This window comes from Aquila chrysaetos, chromosome 25 (assembly GCF_900496995.4).
Source record: "Aquila chrysaetos chrysaetos chromosome 25, bAquChr1.4, whole genome shotgun sequence".
Classification (NCBI taxonomy): domain Eukaryota; kingdom Metazoa; phylum Chordata; class Aves; order Accipitriformes; family Accipitridae; genus Aquila; species Aquila chrysaetos.
The window spans coordinates 19,353,268-19,375,283 of record NC_044028.1 but is presented as its reverse complement, the minus strand read 5'-3'; the positions used below and the strand labels follow the sequence as shown (position 1 = coordinate 19,375,283).

The 22,016-nt window shown below is 47.3% G+C and overlaps 1 protein-coding gene across 1 annotated transcript in view; it reads right to left on the bottom strand.

Annotated features, from left to right (window-relative positions):
* Window positions 1–592: 592 nt before the first annotated feature.
* The window catches only part of LOC115335993, a 33,665-nt gene continuing 12,241 nt past the window's right edge, over window positions 593–22,016 (bottom strand). Inside the window, exons 10-13 of the mRNA XM_041120373.1 lie at window positions 8,765–8,813; window positions 6,589–6,679; window positions 3,965–4,015; window positions 593–3,272 (exon numbers count right to left, since the gene is read on the bottom strand). The gene's annotated coding sequence lies outside the window, so the exon portion shown is untranslated. The remainder of the gene's footprint in view (window positions 3,273–3,964; window positions 4,016–6,588; window positions 6,680–8,764; window positions 8,814–22,016) is intronic.

Here is a 22,016-nt window from a genome sequence, read left to right as displayed (position 1 = left end):
AGAGTTTTACTGCGGGGTGGGCCTTGCAGCCAGTGGAAGAGGTCAGAGATGGCTGATCCTTAGTGCGTGGGAGACAAGCGGGAACTTCTGTTGGTGCCGCTGAGGCTGAGGGGCACTGGTGGGACCCGTGCAGGACCAGCCGGGGCAGAACCCACTCCAGCAAAGCCCCTGTGGATATTTGGCCAAGTTCATGCCCAGTATGGTGCACCACAGCCCCCCACCAGTCCCACCCCGAAGCCAGACTGGGGGCTGTGGGATGCACACCGCTGGGCTGGGAGGAAGGCAGGGGTGTGGTCAGACCCAGTGCAACCCAGTATGGTGGCTGCGGTGACAGCAACCACCGTGAGCCTGCACAGGGTGGGTGCCCAGCAGCGGGTGCTCTCCACTGCACTGCAGCACCGAGGGGTGTGGAGGGCTCCCTGTGGCCGTGGGATCATGTCTGGACAGTCAGCTGTGGCCACCACATCCAGGTAGTCAGCCGTGGCCACGGGTGCCCTGTCCTGCTGGTCGGGTGGCCAAGCTGCCACTGGGCATGTGGAACAGGGACAGGGCATGGGGAGGCGAAGAGAAAAGACATGCAACAAGGCTCAGCTCGCTAATGCAGGCACAGAATGCTCAGTGTTTATTGGTGGTTTCACTCCAAATGGTTTGTACGAGGAACAAGCTGACTCTGCCGCACATGCAGATGCACGCACCTATTGCTGCAGGCTGCCTCGGCAGCTCTCCTGGCATCCTGGAAGCATTGCTCAGCCTTGCAGAGCAAGGCTGTACCAAACCCCCTTGGCCAATGCTGCTGCGCTGCCTGCCAGGCTCTGCCTGCGCCAGTGCTGCCGGTGAGTTTCCAGGCTGTGCCCCAGCCAGCACCCGCAGCAATCACCAGCATGTGTCTGCGCGGGCACCGACATCCCTCGGTGGTGTGGGCAAAGGACCCGGCACAGTCCGAGCAGCACTCCCCAAACATCTGCTCTGCTGTCATGACAGAGACATCTCTGAGCTCCCACCCTGCAGTTAACAGGACCTTTCCATTTTCATTGCTACTCTACATTGCAGCGATACCTCTCAACTAGCGAGTGCTGCCTCTAAGGCTGCTGCTGCAAAGCAAGTCTAACCCACGCTGCCCTCCCGAACCTGGAGACCTCCCCGCTGCTTATAACAAAGTGCTTTTGGAGTTGCTGACCTGTCCCTTGCAGGCTGAAAGACACCAGGCATTTACTGCTGGGTGAGGGGGGATGTACCCATCGGGGGGCCAAGATGTGAGGTCCTCAGGTGGGGTTTTACAGCACCCAGCTGGGAGATGCTCCCCACCCCTAGGATCAGATGTCAGGGCCTGGAGAGACTGCAGGGGCAGAGTTAGGCGAGCTGTAGCCTCCCCCTGTCCCCTTCCCCTTCTGCAAAGGGCTGGCAGGTGGCTTCGGTCACCACCAGCATTCTGCCCAGAAGGACAGAACCAAACACAGGGTGACCCTGACAGCCACTAGTGCTGGGATTGGACAATACAACGAATAAAAACGTGTGACCAAACCTGTTCCATGGGACCCAGGTGATGCTCCCAAGCCAACCAGCCCGGTTCTGGGGGATGCTGTCCCTCCAGGCGGATCTGCTGCCCCAGGTGAGAGTGTGGCCCTTACCTGTCCTTCCTGCTGAACCCACCCCTGCTCCAAGAGCTCCTGTCCTGGCACCTCTCAAGGGCGAGCAGTTATTGTCCGCCTGGAGGCTATTTTAAGCATCTTTATGCTCCTCACCTGCATCCACTCTAGATGAAATCCTGAGGAAATCCTTACTATTTATCCACTTCAACTTTCTTCCTTCCCCAGTTGCTGCCTATAACCATCATGACTTGAGAGACCTGCCGAGAGTTGTTTTGTTTTTCTTTTCTTGGCAGACTACATTCATTGGTGCTGTGCTTCCCATGGGGTCTCACTGGCACACGTCCCAGGGAAAGGACAGTGGGTGTGGAGCAGTTAGAAAATGCTCCTTTGTGTACCTTTCTGCCAGCCCAGCAGCAGGGACATTTAACTGGCAGACCGTCCCAGCCCAGCCATGGGGGGCGTTTCTCATCTCCCACCCAGCTGCGCTAAGGGTAAGACTCCCCACAGGACTTGCAACTAGTGCAGAAAAGCCAAGGAGATCTAGGGGTCAAAGAAGAGACTACTGCCTCTGAGTCTGTCCTGGAGAAGCGTCACCGTACCAGCCTTCGGGAAGGCTCTCCTCCCTCCTCTGTCAGGTCATGGCACAAAGGCAAAAAGTCTGAGGACATCAAATACTCACTGCAGATCCAGGCTGAAGAAGTGAGAGTGCTTTGGGGACAGCCCTTACATTGCAAAAAAAAGGGACTGAAAAAGCCACTGGATGGGGTTTAGCGGGCTAGATGGGATGGATCAGCAGCCCAGAGCATTTCTACCAGCTGTGTTGGGTCTTATCCCCCACTGAGCCCCTGCCCACTGCTTCCCAGCATCACCGGTCACATCCAACTCCTCTGACTTCCAAGTGCTGCCATGTGGGAGGGGGCTTTGGAAAGCCATTGAACTGGAAGAAAAAGCTCTAAGAAGGATGTGCACCAGTGCTCAGCCCCCGCACTCTCTGGCTTCGCTCTCAGGTCACAGACACAAACTGAAGCCACAGGTGACAACCTTGGGCTGGACCCCAATAGTGGGAAGCACATCCAGCCCCCTGGTTCCACCAGTGTTTGCACAAACCCCGTCTCCCCTTAGCCAGAAGGGTCAAGCCAGGCAGCCACCAGCTATAAATGCCAGCAGTCCTCAGGTCATGGGATAGCTTTGGATTCTGCCTGAGACAGGCAACTACTACTGCGCTGGCCAGGCCAGACCATTTGGTGTTTCTTGAGATGCTGCCTTCTCCTTATAGGCATTGCCTTTTCTCTCAGTGCCGCATGGTGCTGACCAGGGCCACCAGCTGGGTGGGAAGCTACGGCTGCTGAGAGGAGCAGGGAAGGGCTTGCTGTGGAGCAGCCTGTCTTCAGTCAGTGAATGTCTGGTTAGATGAAGACTGCAGCTGTACAAACAAGATGGGATGTTTATTCTCAAGAAACAGCAAAGGTACCTGACCTGGCCTCAACACAGGGAAAGCTTTTTGCCTTAGCCACAACAGAACTGCAATGTCAAGCATTCCCCTCACCCAGGTATGCCCCGATCTTTAGATGCCCTGATCCCATCCCACCCCACCAAACCCCTTGGTTCACTCCAGGTCTCCTCCAGGAAGGCTGCGATGACACTAGTTCTGCAAGCTGCCGCCACACACCGTGGAAGCTGGAGCTGTTGGGGAACAGGAAGAAAAAGGAGATGACACCCGGCTGAAGATCACAGGAGTGGGATGTAGACATAGACTCTGGGAGGAGAAGGAAGAGCAGGAGCAAGCACTGACAGGCCATGCCCTGGTAGGAAGGCGTCTACTCAGGGCCGGCTTCACTTCAAGGCAGATGACAATAATGGTGGCAAAGACCATTTCTCGACTGCTGGTTCAAGTGGCTCCAGAAAGCCCTGAGACCAACAACACCTCTGCCAGCTCTGCATTTCTTACAGAGGGCCAGGCTGTGTCTTGGCAGTGCCAAGAGAGTCTCAAACTGGTGAATAGATCATACCCACAGAAACCACTTAAACACGAGGCTGTGGCAGGAACCCTGTGGTGGTGGGGCAACGCAGGCAGATGGGTTCAGCCTCAGTCCTCCTCTCTGGCAGCATCCAGGCAGGGACAAGCCAGGCAGGAAGAGGCATGCAATGGGACTCCAAGCCCACCAGGAATTCTGGTGCAATACAAAGCACAACCTGAGGTTCAGGACATCAGCCCAGTCCTTGTGCTCTGCAGTTTCTTGATCCATGAACATGGTGGATAGACAGGACAGCCACACGGACCACCCACAGACGGGTGTCACAAGCTGTGGCCACATAACCCCTTTAGTCTGATAGAGCTATATAAAATGGGCAGCAAGTGATGGGGGGACACTTACCAGCTACTGCTCTAAGTAGTATCGGTCTCGGGCTGAACAGCTGTTTCAGGCCTGCAACAAAAGAACAAAACCAAAACATGCAGGCAGTCAGTGGGGGGACGACAACCACATCTTGAAGCAAGAGGAGAAACTAAACAGTGGCATCACCCTTGGAGGGAAGGACACTTTCACCAGGGTAGAGCAGCAGTCCTCAGCCCAAGGCTTGCAGATGGGACCTGCTGATGCTGCTCACGGGCTGAGGATGCAGCAGTTCAAAACAAGGTCACTGGGGAGAGCAGAGCAGCTTTTGGTCAACCCAGTTGCAGAGCTCTTTGCACACTCAATGGCTCCAGCCCAAATGCTCATCTTTGCACTGGTGCAAAGCCTAAATGACTTCAGTGCCCCAAGCTGGACTTTACACCAGAATGAACTGTGACAGAGTACAGATGAGCAAAACAGCAGCCGCAGCAGATCAAGTTGTCAAAGGCCCTTCCAGCATGCAGGGGCCCAGTTCCCACTCTTGAGGAGCATCCCAGCTATGAAAAGCTGAGACAGTTTGTCCAGTGAGTGCCTGAACGTTTGCACATACTTCAAAGGGGGTTGAAACATGCACGTAACCCTTGACACCAGGAAGCACAAGAAGTTCTTGCTTTCAGCTACATGCAACCCTGACAGAAAAGGACATCATATTCCCTGCTCATCAGCTCCTGTGAGATGGACTCTCTGAATCTACTTCCCTTCTCTCCTATGTGCTTAAGGCAAAAAGGGGAAGATGCCCGAACATCTGCCTGATCCTGGACGCCAGCTGAGCATCTCCATATGGAGTGGCAGGGCCAGACCCTTGCGCCCTGTTGAGACCTAGCCCTGTGACCAGGACATGGCTTTGCCAGAAGCAATGCCCTGGGGAAGCAGGTCCCACCAAGCTGCCTTCCCCCTGACATGGTGGACAGTGGATGACACGATTAACCAGGGTCCCACACCTATGAGGTATGAACATCCCTCTTCCCCGCTCCCCATCTTCCTCTGAACTGACTCCGCACTGGTGCAGCTGCTGAGGAAAGGGCTCTAATTATAAACGAGCAGATGCTTTGCATGCCTGAGGAGGGTTATTTCAGCTGTCAACAAAACCTGATGCTTAGGGACCCTCGGTCAGCTTGAAATTGCCATGACAGAGCATGTGGCATGACCTACCTTGCAGAGCCAAAGCAAGGTTAAACCGTGTCATTACATATACATACCACACACACAATATAACTCTATATGACCTAATATATTGTATACAGCTAATGCATCACAAATATCCCTATGGGGATACCTAACAATAAGTGTGCATATGTAAACTATCTTCAACTGTGCTTAATTTCATGAAACCAGCACAAATGTTTAACATGTGCTGAAGAAGGTAGAATTGGGCAGAGGATGTTCTAGATAAATATACACACACATCTCTATATATGCACATACATTCGTCTACACACTGTGCATTATGCCAGACAAAGGGCACTACTACAAGGTGCGAAACCAAGCTCCCCCAAGCCATGGATTATAGGACCACTCTCAGACTGTGTAAGCATTGACTGCTGAAATGGAAAAGAAAGAAAATCCCAAGCAGGTGCTTTTTAATGGCTGAACAATGTAAAAAGAGAGCCACACCCCCTTTTTTTTTTTTTTTTTTTTTTTTTTTTTGCATAAACCCTATATCCCCCTTGCTTTCCTCCATTTCCTGAAGTGGCTAGAAGCTGGACAGCCAGCTGCCTGGCAGCAGGAGCCCACACTGAGTTTCCATAGGTGCCATTTCTCCCTTTCCCATCACTTAGGTCATAGTAAACTTTGGAGCTGGACTGAGCCTGCTGTAACATGGCTGTGCAGCTCTGCTCCATCAGCATGGCTCATTTTGACGTCTCTGAGCCCGCAATGAAGGGGCTCAGCAACAGAAATAAACCCATTCCTCTTTGCTTCAAAGATGTAGCCCCCAGTGTCCCTGCACGGTGACTGAGGCCAGCTCAGACAACACAAGACCAAGCTGCAGGGTTGCCTCCAGGGTCTTACTTGCCATGGCTGTTGCAGCCCATCAGGATGCTGGCCAGGCTCCATCAAGGGCTCAGCTGCCACCTAGAGACAACGCACTGGGAGAGGCCTCTCCATTTCCATGGAGGTTCCCAAGACAAGACACTGTCCCATCCCCTAGACACTCACACATACCAGGTGAACGATGGAAGCCAAGTAGGGCCTTTGCTGACACGTCAGCCAATTCAGGCCACTCATGAGACACTCCCTTCACTGGCCCATGCCAAGGAAGAAAATGATGCCACCTCTTCCTCAGCTCTTCTCCTCCCACATGGCCAGAGCTCCTGCCCCACATTAACAGGGGAAAGTATCCCAGAACCATCTTGTGTTCCTCCACAACTCCCATCTTCACAACTTTACCTATCCCCAGCCCACTCCTCTCCCAGGGCCACTGCACACCTCCTGCGGGGAGCCACCAACATCACGAGGAGCTGCCAACAGTTGTCCTCTCACCCCAACCCAGTAAGGACACAGCTGAGCTTAGCAGAAACAGAGTCCAGAAGAGCAGGAAAAGAAAGGACGAAGGAGGCAAGGAGAGCTACAGCCAAAACAAGATGCCCATGGGGAACTGTCTTTACCGGTAACCCTCACGGTATCTCCTGGAAGCAGTCGGGCGCTGTCTTCTTCTCACATACAGATCTGTGTCTACCGTCTCCTGAACCGCTTGCTCTGGAAGCAGGACAAAGAAAGATATACCTCTGTTGACAAGCTCCTTGCAGTTGTCAGCAAGCCCTGCAGGAGACTGCCTGGTAACAGATGCTCGTGGGGGCTAAGCACCGTAAGAGGTTAGGAATGGCACTCCCAAGCACTGGATCTTGTATAATGGTCCAGAAAACCTGTACTGCAGGCCTCTTTCTTTCCTCAGTTGCCTTTATCCTCTCAAGCTCGATTAAACTTTTAAAATTTGGTGCCTTTTTTGGGTGGCATGTTTGGAAACCCAGCACATTGACCTCCTGAAGATCACAACTGCTGCAGGAGACCATCGCTTCTGCAATCTCCAAGACTCAGGAGGGACCTCTCAACCAGGGGTCATACCTGGCCCCACACAACCAGTACAAGGCAGTCACTGGCTTCCAGCACAAACGCAGCCCTCATGTGCACACAGAAACAATGGTCTCCAAATGACTTCATGGACATCCTTCTGGCCTCCCTTTCCTCCATGCTGGGCAACAAGGCTGGCCTTACACCATAGGAAGGCAGCGCATCCTCTTTCAATACCTGAAGCTGTCCAGCCTGTTTTCCTAGGAAGCACATCACGCGCTGTATTTCTCACATGGGTTCAGACAGCTCAGAAGAGCGCAAAACCAAACGGCCAAACCAAAAATCACTCCCCATTTGGAGAATCGCCATCAGCTCATTGCTGTTCAGTCTGTTCCTTGCCAGCTGGTGCAGCTGAGAGTCTGGCCTTGTGCTTTTTGTGTCACATGGTCCATTGTGAACTGGTATACATACTTATTATGTTAAATATGTGTATGCATTTAGCATAATAAGGAGGTATATAAATAAGCTGTGGTTTCCAAACATAAATCTGCAGGGACTGCAGAATGAGGAAGTGGGTAATGCAGTTTTACCTGCATGTGATAAAACAGAGGAAACTAAAATTAGGAGGGCTTCCTTCCCTTCAAGACACACAATACTAAATGGCTGTAGAGCTGGTCAAATCAAATTTTGGCAACAGAAGATTTCTTGTAAAACAAAGCACGGATTTAATTATTTCTTTTTTTGGTCAAAAATGCTTGTTACAAGTATGGATAGAAGCTACATAAGTTTCCAAAAGCTGCCATCAAGAGTAATTGCCAGCGACATTCTGTGGAGGGCAGTTTTGAAACCCACTGACTAAGGAAGGGCTGGGATGGGCATGAACTCCCCTCCACTCTCATCCTGGCAAACCCTCGTTTATTTAACCAGCTCTGTCCACTAATGACTCAACTTCTGGGCTCACTGCCTTCAAGTGAAGGAAGAGTCACTTTATCAGAGGAAAATATAAAATTTGATTTTTAAGTCAATGACATATTTGCAAATCAGGCTGAGCGGGAAAAGCTTAGGGAAGGGTTTCAGTGCCGGGCTCCCCAGCCAGGCGGGGCAGGGCATCGCAGCGCTACCGAGCCGGAGCCCGTGGAGTGGGCTGGCCTGGAGGAGACTGATCAGAGGAAAGGGAAGGCAAGACCAAGAGTATCCAGATCCTCACTCCCATTTGCTCCCTTAGGAGTCCCTGGTGGTGGTGGGCCAGGGCAAGGACCGCTCTTTTCCTTTTGTATGTGACCTCAGGCACAGCCAGAGAACATCCTCCAGAGCACGCCGGGTGCCACATGGCTGAGCATGCCAGCCAGAGCCATACTCCCCCAAGATTATCTGCTAGGCCAGCAGGAGCATCTTCTGCTTACTGTCCCTGTTTTCAGGGCTCTGTAGGCATAGCCACAGTGTTCAAGAGAATGGTCTCTGGGCATAGAGCTTCATGAAACCAATGCCTAAAGACAGCTCTTGTCTTGATTTCCACATAGGTTTGCTTTCCTTCAAAAACTAGCTGTAGGAAAATGCCCACTTGCCTGGCAGATAATACACAGCACTCACAGCCAGACCCTGGGTGGTAACTAAAAAGGAACCTGAATATTTGGCTGGGTGTACAGATATTCACACATGAGATGGAAAAGCCAGGAGTGTTTTCCCCGTCACTCCTAGTTGAAGTGGCAAAAGCAAATGCCTGCACGGGAGAAGATTTCTCTAGCCATAATCTCACAGTTTGGCCCAACTCACCAATCTCTTCCACAATATTCTCAGTGCTTCCAGGAGGAGTGGTTTTCTCCTGTTCAGAAACAAAACAAAACAAACAAAAAAAGAATAACAACCTCAGATGGGTGCCCCCTTGACCTGCCCGTTTGCTCTGAGAGACGAACAGGAAGTGCTGGGGCTTTCCTGGTCATCGCTGTGATTCACACCACGAATACCATGGGGACAGAACTGCTGCCCTCCTGCTCTCAACACCAGCACCTGCTGTCTTCAGCCACTCCACCCAGCAAAGTGGTGTCCATCCCATCCAGCGCAAGTCCTTCAGTTATGCTGCTATGCAACCATCTCAAGAACTAAGTCCTTCTCCTCAGGTTTTTTTTTTTTCCTTAAAAAAGCAACATTCAGACAACCGTGCAAACTGGCACTGTTTGCTCCAGTGTTTGGGAGAAAGAGCAAGAACAGCCGCTGTTCACCCTTCTGAAAAACACTGCTAACGTGACTGACATACCCACAGAGAAACGATGAACAATGCTGCCCCCAAACCTGCAAACACATACTTAAAGTTATTATAAAAGATACATTTAAAGTAAGCAAATATTAGAGATTTGTGTATACAAAAGGTTTAAACCCTAACGATACACAGCCACTGGCACTGCAAACCCGGTTAAACACATGCTATCCCCCTGCAGCTGCACCCATCAGAGCTGTCCGCAGACACGCTCAGGTCTTCAGGAGCTGGATCTCACCATCCTGCATCGAAAGAACGGATCCGGGAATACTCTCACTCTGCTCACTTGGACCTGTAATGCCAGATGAGGCTTTCCTAATTCCAGTGGAATGCTGAATGCAAATAACTCAAAACATCAGATGTCATCTTCTAATCTAATCAACTCAGCAGCCATAGTGTATATCGAAAAAGATTAATTAAGAAAGGAAATGGGGTGAAATGATGTTATGAATTTCCTTAGGGGTTCACAGAGTTTACCAGTGGAAACACCGACTACATTGATCCCACGGGTGCTGGAGTATTTGGTGCTTTGTTATTTGGGATAACAAAGGAAATCACACCACAGAGTCCATGAAGTGGCACCTTATTTAAAGTATTAAGAAAACATTAAAATTTAGAGAGAAAAAATTTAAGAAGCAGGTTTAAAAAATCAGAATAAAGAAGCTCGATTTTTTTATATGGTCATGAGGAGAAAGTAATAAAATCCTGATTTGATTTAATTCAAGTGCAAGCTATCACTTTTAGTCCTGTGCACGTGTCAAGTACATGCTGTGGTTATCTTTTGTGCCCTCTGCTGTCGGCAGCTTCTCACTGTGACTCCTCTCCCATTAGTTTGGCGTGTTTGCTCTCCTTGCCCTGCTGACCACAGGATCCAGCTCAGAAAGTCTCATGCCTTGGGCAGAAAGAAGCTGAAAGCAGTGCAGAAATTATATTTTAATCAATCACAAAATCTCTTCTGGGCTTTCCCCCATGTCTTGCATTTTCTGTACTCATCCTGCTTATGCCATAAACTTGTAAATGCATATGACTTAAGGAGGAGAGCTGTGTTGGAGCAAGAGAGATGCAAGCAGTTAGGAGTCAGTTTGCAGGTCTCCTGGCTGAAGCCAGCCAGCTCCCTTTGCTCATTCTCAGTGACTGCAAGTAGCACTGACTGCACAGTGTCCTGCAGTCTATCAACAAAACTACACACCAGACCTACAAACCAGAAACCGGGGACACGAGTGACTTCTGAGCTCTAGTATTTAAAGTTAAAGCTGTTTTAGATTGTTTTCCTAGCCTATGGATTATACTGAATGGGCTGCGAGTCCAGCTGCTTGGGTGCTGATGCTGGTAACAGCTGGTTTGCATTTTGGTTCGGCTCATAGACAGGGCTTTCCTGTAAGCAGGTACCCTTCGGGGTCATTCCTTGTACGCCTGTAAAATGAACGTCTCTGAACTCAGAGGAGCTCCTGTTAATCTCCTTCTTTTGTCTCCAAGCACAGCTGTGGCTTACTAGGTTTCGTTGTATGTGAGCTGGTGCAAGGATTCATGTTTCTTTACTTGAATGGCAAGCCCGAGCAGCTGAACAGGACCTGACCTTTGAGCTGAGAAAACTTCTGTTCAGTGTGCAGACCTCCCTGAAGGCAGGACTTACTGCAGACCTGCTATTTGGGCTCTTTGCTGAGCACTGCCTGCCCTCCAGAGGTGTCTCTGAACTTTGACACCCATCCAAGAGCTTTAAGCAACCTGAAGAGACCATCTGAGCCATGCAATGGAAAAGTTGGCTCATCCGGGCTTCACTACTGCCCTCCAGCATCCAAAACCTGATGTTCCTCCAGCAGGTTAGGGCTGATCCGCGAGAGGGAACAACCAAACAAAGGAATGGAAAAATACAGAACAGGTGGGAGAAACATATCCAATTAGCTCCCCAGACTGCACTTTCAGAAGCCTTCTTTCTGGCAAAGGTGCGCTGTGACATTAACTTGACCTCTCTGGTTTAAAGACTGCCAACGGCTCCTGCTCTCGGTTTGATATCTGAACAAGTCATACTGGCACGGTCCTGCATTCCTGTGGGGGCCTGACTGTAACTCAATACTGTTCGGGTCAGGCAGTCCATATACTGCAGCACCCTGCCTTTGGGAGCAGGAGTCCAAGACCCCTAGCTCCTGCTCGGAGGCTGTGCACCCCATGAATGCTATTGGGAGAGTGCAGGCGGCAGCAGCGTGTGGGGGTGATGCTCAAAGACAGGTTTCAAACAACAGACAGGTTTTCCAAGGCTTGAAGTTGAACAAGAGCAGTCAGGAAGAGCAGACCAGGGCATCTGACATGCTGGTGGTGTTGAGCTCAAACCAGCCATCTCCCCCAGGTGCAAACAATTTACAGGAGAACCACAGCAGTACCCACTGCCAGGCAAGTACACACAGGATTAACACTTCCCTTGCACCCAGTAGGGTATAACAAACAAGGTGTTATATAGCTATAGCTACCTCAGCTTTCATGAACTTGTGCTTCCTAAATCCAAAAGGGCATCTGCCAAGAAGTGGCACCCATGGATGCACCACTGCTAGTGGACACAGCCAAGTGCAAGTGGTGGTTTTGCTCCATCCTTCCTCAGACTTACTACAGAGATCAACTTACTGCATCTGAATGCTCCACCAGTCAGCTGAGCCAAGGTATACCCTGACTGGAAAGCAAAAGTGACTTAGAACACCTTGAGAGTGATTTAAGCTAACACCCAGATCTCCACACTTGCAGTGGGCTAAAAGCATCCACATGATAGCTCCTGGAGTTTTATTAAAACCTACAGAATCTTTCACCACTTTTTTGTGATTCCCCTCACTGAGTTTCTTCTTGCTCACTTCTTACTGTTCCCCTGTCACCACTCTGGGCTTGCCCTGCTCTCTCCATCCAGCAAGATCTCTGGACTTAACAGCTCCCTGTCCAAGTTGTGCTTTACAGAGATGACCTTCAACCCTCTTTGTTCACGCTGGGGAAGTTCAATTAGCTATTCCTGACTTCCTCCTTCCATCCCTGTTGTCCCATGACTCCTCAAATTCATCTTATGACTCCTCTCTTCCATCCCTGATGAAACCAGTATTGATAGTCCACCAGTCCATAAACTCTGGTCCATAGACTCTTGTCCTATCTGGCTTGCTGTCCTGAAATACCTCCCCTTTCATTCTTCCTCAGGCACACTCTTGTTCACATTTCATATTCATCTGCTTTTCCAGTTTACTGCCCAATTCTATTCCTCACAGTCCTCTAGCCCTCTCTATACTCACATTGCCTTCAATTATTTTCTTCCAGTTGCTGCTGGAAGTCCCAGTGCCAGCAATCACCTTCTCTACTCTTGAATTGCTTCTCATCAGCTCTGAGCCAAATCAAGAGTCTTTTGATTTCCACCTATTACCTTTACATTGACGTTTTATCTTTGTGTCTCTGCCAAGGCATCATCTCTTGGGTGTCTACACCACCTTTGTCAACTTGATGTGCCATAGGCTTACTCTGTATTTTCTTAGGAAGAACTTGTGCCATTTCCTTTCTGTCCTAGTCACCTTAAACTCCCTCCACAACCTCAGCGTATTAATTGGCAACTCTTGTCTTTGCCTCTGCACACAAGTTTTCATTAAGTCCTGGTCATTCACCTTCCTCATCTGATCTTTGAAGAGCTGTCGTGGTTTAACCCCAGCCAGCAACTAAGCACCACGCAGCCGCTCACTCACTCCCCCCACCCACCCAGTGGCATGGGGGAGAAAATCGGGAAAAGAAGTAAAACTCATGGGTTGAGATAAGAACGGTTTCATAGAACAGAAAAGAAGAAACTAATAATGATAATGATAACACTAATAAAATGACAACAGCAATAATGAAAGGATTGGAATGTACAAATGATGCGCAGTGCAATTGCTCACCACCTGCTGATCGACACCCAGCTAGTCCCCCGAGCGGCGATTCCCCGCCCCCACTTCCCAGTTCCTATACTGGATGGGACGTCCCATGGTATGGAATACCCTGTTGGCCACTTTGGGTCAGCCGCCCTGGCTGTGTCCTGTGCCACTTCTTGTGCCCCTCCAGCTCTCTCGCTGGCTGGGCATGAGAAGCTGAAAAATCCTTGACTTTAGACTAAACGCTACTTAGCAACAACTGAAACCATCAGTGTTATCAACATTCTTTGCATACTGACCTCAAAACATAGCACTGTACCAGCTACTAGGAAGACAATTAACTCTACCCCAGCTGAAACCAGGACAAGAGCTAAAAGGCGTAGATAAGCCTTTATTCTCTCTCCTCTTGCAGCCCCATACTACCCTTTCCTTAAGACTTTCTTATGTATGGGAAAATTGGCTCCATTTTCAGAAGGCAGGCTAAGGTTGTCTCTCCCAGGAGCACAATGTACTCCCCAACCTACCTCTCATGCATTCAAAGCCTTTGTAGATGGCCCACGAGCAACCTGTGTGCATATGCTTGCTAGTGACCAAATGGCCCTTCAGTGTTTATCTGAAAAGAGAACATGCTATTCTCTTTGTGAACCTGATCTTGAGGGCTGCCTCCAAGTGCTCTGCAAAATAAAGCCTATAATAAGACTTACCCAAGCTGAAGTGGAGAAGTGGAGAACAAAACCCAGAACTGCTAAGCCCTGATCATAATACTATCCTTCTACTCACCAAAGACCAGGAATCTAAAAAGAGCTAAATATTAAATATTATTACCTTACCATCAGCTCCCAGATCCTGAAAGGTCAGTCCCACCTCATCAGTCTCAATAAAGCAGGACCTTTGGCCCACTGGAAGGAAGTCATATCATGTCTAGTACATTACCTTTAGGCTTATAATGGTTCCTCAAAGGGTTTAACCCAGCTTGGCTCCACATCTTGCTGTAGGGCTGTGTGCTCTTTCAGAGCACCCCTGTAATGCACCAGCATTTTTCACAAAGCCCTTCAGCTGTCTCAGACCTGAAGACAGATATATGATCAGTGGTAATTCTGTCACGCTAAATGCTGGTATCATTGCTCATTACTGAGATTTGGATAGCTAGCAACCATGCTGGATTCCCTTCTGGTGGCCAGAAGATCCTGAAACCTGGTTTGTCAGAAGTGAGGCAAGATGAAACAAATGGCTCTCTTGGTTTATCTGCAAGTTCACCTTATATGTTTGCTAGGACTCAGGAAACGCTTCCCTTCTGGGCAGGACTCCAAAGGCTAAATATTCAGCACACCTGCCATGTCCTGCCTCCATTCAGCCTATGAAATAGTCTACTTTTCAACTATCCCAGTTTCTAAGGGGACACTGAAAAGTCTTTTTCAGTCCAAATCCAAGATGTGACATACACAAGGTAACAATTTTTTGGGGTTTTTTTTTGTTTTTTTTTTTTAAACTAAGAACATGCAGGACAATTAGCTGTCCTTTTGGTTTCAGGAATTCTGGGACAAAAGTGTTTAAAAGCCTATAATGGCCCCAACTTCTATTAATGCATTTAATTTAAAGCAATTAATACATTTTGTTTCCAGGTCATTCTTTGGCAGAAATCCACAGCTAAACTATGTGGTCTGAGAGTGCTGCTCTGCTTTAAATCTGATGCTTGGCAATTTTGTTGGCTAACCCACATTTTTGCAGGGAAAGAGAGATAGTACACAGTCGTTCCCATCTCACCTTCTCTGTCCTTCAGGTGTTACAGACTTTGCCATATTCTCTTCCTCTGACTTTCCCCAAGACACATTTGAAATTTAGATTCATGCTTTCCAAAATGAAATTGAATTTGCTGTTTGTTTAAAAGCACAAAGATCAACAGTGTCAGAGAGCAAAACCCTATGCATGTCTACAAAACAGGCATGGCCTGGACAGCAACAGCTCACTCCACAGCTTGTGCCAAGACTCTGGCAGGTACCAAACTGAGATAAAAATACCTGTTTACTAACAACTAGACTGGATAAAAAAAGATGTCACAGAAGCCACTGGAAAATCAGATGCAAGGGTGTTCAATCACTACCGAGAAGCGGGTATTTAAGGCATCCGCTTGAAGACTACCTACTGTCTAGATACAATTTCCTGAAATAATCAGGAACCTGCTCAAGTCTGTTTTCAGGCATGATTGGCTCCTTCAGAACTAAGGATCTGCCTGAACAGCCTGAAGCATATGCGCTAATACAGCTTAATGAAGTTCACATCAGGGTAATTTCGGCTAACGTAATCTGGACTGCCATTGTAGAAAGCTCACTGATAAAGAGGAATTCATCAAGCGGCAATAGTTCATCACCTTATGATATTATAAATATGTGTCACACACAAAGAAGAAACAACAGAACCCCAGTATTTCCTTCTGGAATCAGTGACAAGGACCATTAGGTCTTGTAAGTCTTTCCCTCAGGAGGTTTCTCTTTGTACAATTGTCAGTTTACAGCAAAAAATCAGCATAAGACATTGAAGATGAACTACCCTACTGCCTTTAAGCCACAGAATAATCACAAGAACTATCCTGACCAAGTAACAAGCATTTTGTTTTAAGGCTAATGTATACATTTGTTAATCTCTTTGTTAATTTACTTAACTGGTATTAAATGGAATGAATTCTTTCCAGAACATGAGTCTGCCCCCAAGACCCTGAACTTAATGGGAGGACTCCTACTCCTTTATTAACCTGTGGGTCATACCAATTATGCAGATATATTGGGCATTTTTATCCCTTTCACGAGAGTCTGTGGAGCCTAGGAAATGAGCAAAAAGAATTCTAAAACGGTGACCTGCAAATTGGGGAGGAATCTAAAATCTAGTGATTTAAAATAATTGCTAAGGAAAATGCTAGGCTAACTAGCTTGAGTGGAGCAACATTCCAACAGAGCCACACCACTTGTTTCCACCACCAGCTCAGATCTCTCTAAACCACACTATGCTGTGCCATAAAGAGGGACGGGACTCATTGCCCAGCTTGGGCAATCCATCTAAATGGAGATGGTGATGCACGAAATGAGTCAGTCTCTGAGGATGCCCATTTCTCTCCCCAACTACAGATGGAGCCATGGTTAATTAGCTCAGGGTTTAGACATCTAACTTTTAGGTGCTTAAGTTTGGGCACTGGAATTCTCCTCCCACATAAGTCTCGAGTTAGACAAGTTAAAGGTTTAGGCTCAGCCTCTTAAATGCACTCGCAGGCATGGCACTGTTGAAGACTTTGTCATCCCTGAGCTGCAAGTCTGCACTCCCAACTCTTCTCTTTTTCAGTAGTAATGTCATGGCTTATTGGAGTGGTGCAGGCTAGGGGCAAGATAACAGAAGGGAGGTGGTGTATGGTTCATCACACCATTAATTTAGGTTATTTTAGGCATTTTATTTTTGCTACTTTCAACCTTTTGCTACCTTTATTTTTGCTACCTTCAATGCTCCAAATCACACCTCTATCCCAGGGCACCTAAGTTAAATGTCTGCAGTTAGATGGTGTGTATACCCCTGAGGTCACTTCTGCTCACCTTAAGAGGTTAGCAGGGATACAGCTCCAGATCTGGTAACGCTTTTGAGCAGACTACAGAGAACATAGTGATCAAAAATTCCTCTCGGTTAAACAGATTCCCATTTATCAAAGGCTGGGACACCACCACTGTAGAGCAGAGCTTGGAGGACAAACCGATATGACTGATATGACAAACTGACGTGAGAACCAGCGAGGCAGTGCTGGTAGACATGGCTAGCTGTGAGGATGAAACCATGCTGATTTTGCTTATATTAAGAGGTCGCTTGCTTGTTTATGGTCATCTGCTGCTGCTGCTCTTATCTTGACCGTGCCTTTTGGAGGTCTGTAAAGCCAACTACAAAGTTGTGTTTAACAACCAGAGTCAAAGACAGAAGCACTGAAATGGTCTCTGGATTTGACATGGCAGATATGACATAGATGCTATGACCTTCCTAACTATAGCCATGAATGAGTAAACAGGTAGTGACAATGGTTGCAATAAACAGGTGGCAAAACTTTAGACTAAAGCTCAGCACCAGCTCAGCTGCAGATGTGGTACCTGCTCTCACCAACACTGCCTAATTCAAACAGCCAGGAAAGGAAACACTGGAAGCTGGCAAGACTCTTCCAATGAACTCTTCTTCGTTAGTTTTCCCCAAAATAACACCAACTCTTTCTACTCTTTTCCCCAAAGAACCAAACTGAGTTGATATGCCCTCTTTCTCTTTCTTCATCTTGACTCACTCAGCTCTATGAGCAAGTGCCACATGATTAAAAATGCTTCATCAGAAAGCACGATGGTGATACCAAATGGATAACATATGCAATACAGTCAGGTTATGAATAACCTGAAGGCTGAAATTTATTTGCACAATGTCTGCGAACAAATAAAATCCAGGGGCAGGGCTCTTGGAAGCCTTGAGCCTGGACAGTCTTTTGAGAGCAAAGGTCCACAGAGGACTGTAAATATCCAACCTTTGCCTTCTAATATTCCTACTAATTTGTCACCTTATACCCTTGCTTTTATCTCCTTTAACCGGAATCTTACATCCACTACTGAAACGGGAAATCAATTCAACAAGCCTAAAAATGGGAATGTGTACAGGATAACAATATTGACTCACTTATTCTCTGAATATTCTTCTATCAAGTCCTGGACAGCAAGTCCACAAAAAAGTCCAACATGCTGTCTAACAAAGCACAAATGATTAAATGCATGTTCTCCTCTTGCTCCTCTTCAGTCTGTATTAATCCTTCTCTCCTAATGTATGGGGTGGATCCACACACACATCTACATTGCTGAGCTCACATTACAAACTGCTGGGACGTCCTGGATTCTTACAGAGCTTGTGGATCACATGAAGTCTATGCCACAACTAACTGTTCAGCCAACTGGAAGTTAAATCTTACCAGTCAAAAAAATCCTAATCTCCTAGACTACAAATATAGATGTTACTTAACTGTCACCAGCTGCTGAGGTAAGGAAAGTGATTAAAGTAGAAGGAAATTCTGTACCTGTAAATAAATGCTTGTTACTGATGATAGGCTTGAAACCTATTGAACCTCTGATTATCTTGCTGGAACGTCCTAGACTTCCTTACCAGCAAGGAAAAGTGGGGCAGAACTGTCTCCTCACATTAAAAGAGAAACTTGGAAGTTCACCATGTTTCGTGTGCTGCTTGGAATATACCTTATTAAAAGTCAGGCCTGAAGAACAAATGTGAAACTTCAATTTTCAGATACACATCCTGATATCTGCCTAAATTACTTCTCTGGGGTTACAGTGTGTGCTAGAGGGTTAAGAGATTGGGAAATATCTAGATGCAATACAGAGATGGAGGACCTGGATAGGAGCAGAGATATCAAAAGAAACAGTGTTGTTCTTTTTCCTGCACTAATGCTGAAATGTTACTGTGTTAGAGGACATCCATGTATCTAGACAGAGATATTAAAAATCTGACTGGACATAGCCCTGGGCAATCTGCTCTATCCGACCATGGTTTGAGCAGAGGAGCTGGTCTATCTGATCTCCAGACACCCCTTCCAAACTCAACCACTCTGTGATTCGACAAGGGACTATATAGATCAGGGGCACCCTGAAACACAAATGTGGCAGATAGATTATCTTTTCTGAGAACAAATGATGTAGCTGGAGGGCGGGGGGGGGGGGGGGACATGTGGCACGGCAAAAAGCAAGCAGAGAAGCTTCCAGGCACATAAGCTCCACAGGTGTAATGACAGATATCCTCTCTGCCTACAAACCTCTATACTTGAAAAATGACAGCTGCAACACTAACTTAAAAAGCAGCATGATGGCAGGTCTTGAGAGGATTACAGAAACACTCCCTAAAAGTATTATCTCAGGTAATGCCATTTAAGGTGCCTATCACTGCAGCATGAGATCCACAAAGACATTTAATCATAGGACTGCGTTAGCCATCTACGTAGTTTTCAGAGCCTGTGATGGGCTGAAGTAGCAGAGTGAATCAGATGACAGACTGAAGGAGTAGAGCCTCTTGCACCATAACTAAAACCACCCAAAATCCACCAGGAATGCACTGCAGAAAGCTTGCTACTCTTGCCAGCTGGAGAAGTGAGGAGGCCCAGAACTACACCACAGAAGTCAACTTTGTGTGGATGAGTAATAACTATTTTTCCTTGCAGTTCTGCCTATTCATGCCATGCTCACATGAATCACGGCTGTATTAGCACTGACATGTCATCACAAGAATTTCCATGTGTATGACTCAAAGATATGCAGGTTAAGGACAGCACTGGAAGTTACTGACTATGGGAAGCACTTCCAGCAGAAGCACTGTTTTTGCTGAACCTCCTGACCTGCATCAAACACAGCATACACAAATACAGGTCCATCAGAGTCAGGCAAGTTACCATGAATTTACCCGGCAGGTATCTCACATGGCCACTGATGACAGACATCTCCGACATGCTCCTTCTGAACTCGAATGCTTGCTGTCATGGGGCACGCACCAGTACTCAGCCAAGCACCTTTGGAAACAACTCTCAACTCACCATCAGCTGGGGCATTGCACTGGCTTTCCCCCCACGGCATGGCTCAAAGCTGGCACTGTGGGTTTTCTAAATCCATGGCTATGTTAAAGACTTCCAGCTTCTGTCTTGTCCTAACAGGCACATGTGCTCTACCACCCGTGGTACGTACTGCAGACTGGCTGGCAATCTATTTTTCCAGCGTGTAGGAGGCCCACGCCTCTCTGCCATCTGCCACCATTCATTTTTCATTGCTTCTGAAAACAACCTGAAAATAACCCTGCTCTGATTAAGTTTAATGAGGCAGGAAACCCTCTGAGTACATTTTTCCCAAATAATCTGTTTACTGCTCTGTCATACCTACTGCCTTTACCCATCTTACCCTCCTGCACTTCTGAATCCATTCATTTGCTCCTGTTTCAGCTGTAACGAGTGGACTGCTCAGTTTCCATGAGAACATGGAGTCAGTGGGAAATGAGGGGAAATCTAGAAATTATTTTTAGATCATTTAATAATTTAATGTGTAGCCACAAATAGGAATTCATAAGAAAATATGGATTCTACCCTACTAGGCAAGGGCTTAGATGAGTGCAATGAATGACAATCCCCCCCCCCCCCCCCCCAAGCTCCTTCTGAACATCTGTTTGCAAGACAAAACAGCTTCCTCCAGTAGAAAATGGGATAATTGAAGGTATCTACATTGATAGCTGACCAACTATGGCCAAAGTCCATTTAATAAGTCCAACGCCTCCCCGAGAAATCTGCAACTAGTATTGCCTCTTGCCAATATGGCTATATTACTCTGAATTTCCACAGATATGGCTCCTGAATGCCCTTGCCCAGGAGGGCCAGGGCTCCAGCTTGGTGGTGTTTTCTCTTTCTCCATCCATAACAGGTTTTAGATCACTCCTCTCTGCACAGTAGTGCCAGCAGAGCTGCAGGCTTTTTCAGAACTGGGCAGAAAAAGTAAGCAGAGGTCCTGGATGTGGTTGGTTGAGAAGACTGGCACACTTACTGAAGAAGCTTTCACTACAAGCCATCCTACCTCTGCTAGACAATGCTGAGGATTTCATTTTCCAGAGATACTAACTTGGCACATCCTAACAACCTACATTCACTCTGAAAGAGACAAAATTCTGAGAAGAAGGAAGAGAACGCTACCCCTGCCCTGAACAAAAGCATCAGTGTCCATCCTTGACCTGGGAGAGACATGAAAGCCTTCGTACATACCCACACATTCTCATGCTCGTGTTCTGAGCTGACTGTGTCTCCATCATGCCGTGCACCCAGGTAACCATGCTCAAATACAGCTCCTGAAACTATCCCAACACTTAGCCTTTGCCTGAGCAATAAACACCCCCCCACACACACACCCCCAGCAGTTTTGGCACTAATACTATTCCAAGTAAAGTTGAAATTTCCCATTTCATTTTTTGACAAGTGCTTTGTTAGGTTTGTTTAGGTGGTGACTTCTTTCTCACTGCTCCCAAAACACAAAGTGAGGAACAACAAAAGATTATTTCTGCTACTTTGCTTTTGCATGATTACTGTTCATTCCATCAAAGGAGCTTATATAAAAGTTTTCAACTGTCAAAAGGAGGATCATCTGCTGTGAAAAAAGTGTACTCCCTTTTTCTAAGCAAGTGAATGCTCACTGAAGCTAACTAGCATTATATTAAACTGTACAAAAATAGTGACCACAGCACTTTTTCTCCTCAATTTGTATTCCGCAGTCATCTTTAACCATAGTAGAAAAATAAGCTAACACTGTTATTTTGCAACACGATCCATTTCCATAATGAAAAATCATTGCTATTTTTTGATCTGTAATAGATCTAATAAAATAGCACGTTCTTCAGTAAATGAAATATGCCAGTAAGTAAATAATCACTTGAATTATTATTTCTGCCCATGTACTTTGCACAACATTCTCATATTTTGTATATTTGCCCCTCTGCCTTCAGCTGGAGGTACTGATTCCTCCAGATAGCTCAGGCAGCTCCTGAAGAGTTAAGAAGTTATAATGTCCTGGCTCACTGAAAAGGCCATTTACAGCAGTGCTTTCATCGCTAAGAAATCTGTCTCTTGATTCTTCAGCAGGGTGCAATTATTGGCATCAAGGTCTGGCTCTCCTCTCTAAGGTGAAGGCTTCATACTGGAGCTCCCACCTGGACCTAGAACGTGCTCAGTGACAGAGTGGGGCATTGGCACTGCAAGATACATGTCTCAAGAATGAAGAATATAAACAGCTGCTAGCATAAAGTAACACAGCCTCGCATAGCTGCCATGAAACTCTGTCATCTCAAGGGCAAAATCTGATGTATTGCAGTGAGGATAATGATA